At 40.6% G+C, this 721-nt stretch overlaps 1 non-coding gene across 1 annotated transcript; it reads left to right on the forward strand.

Annotated features, from left to right (window-relative positions):
* Positions 1-214: 214 nt before the first annotated feature.
* LOC112713875 (small nucleolar RNA R71) lies at positions 215-322 on the forward strand. The gene has a single exon (XR_003158835.1). It is a non-coding gene; the product is annotated as a small nucleolar RNA R71 (small nucleolar RNA).
* The last annotated feature ends 399 nt before the right edge of the window (positions 323-721 follow it).

Raw genomic sequence — 721 nt, forward strand, 5'->3', positions numbered from 1 at the left:
TTTCAAGAACTCACTTCCTTTAAGGCGTCCTATTACTCACAGGATTCCTCTCAAAAGTGTACATGAATTAGTTATTTGCAACCATGTCAATGAGTTCTTGAGCTTCTGCAGGCGTTTTCTTTAGGTGAATGGATCCACCTGCAGAATGGTTCAGTGACATCTTAGAGAACTCAGATAGACCATAATAGAATATATCCAAAATAGTCCATTCTGAAAGCATGTCAGAAGGACACTTTTTGGTCATCTGCTTGTATCTTTCCCAAGCTTCATAGAGGGATTCACCATCTTTTTGTTTGAAGGTCTGAACATCCACTCTAAGCTTGCTCAGCTTTTGAGGAGGAAAGAACTTAGCCAAGAAGACGATGACCAGCTTATCCCAAGAGTCCAGGCTATCTTTAGGTTGTGAGTCCAACCATGTTCTAGCTCTGTCTCTTACAGCAAAAGGGAAAAGCATGAGCCTGTAGACTTCAAGATCTACTCCATTAGTCTTAACAGTCTCATATATCTACAAGAATTCAGTTAAAAACTGATAGGGATCTTCTAATGGAAGTCCATGAAACTTGCAGTTCTATTGCATTAGAGCAACTAGTTGAGGCTTCAGCTCAAAATTGTTTGCTCCAATGGCAGGGATTGAGATGCTTCTTCCATCAAACTTGGAAGTGGGTGCAGTATAATCACCAAGCATCCTCCTTGCGTTATTGTTGTTGCCATTATTTTCGGC

The sequence above is a fragment of the Arachis hypogaea genome, chromosome 9 (genome assembly GCF_003086295.3).
Source record: "Arachis hypogaea cultivar Tifrunner chromosome 9, arahy.Tifrunner.gnm2.J5K5, whole genome shotgun sequence".
Lineage (NCBI taxonomy): Eukaryota > Viridiplantae > Streptophyta > Magnoliopsida > Fabales > Fabaceae > Arachis > Arachis hypogaea.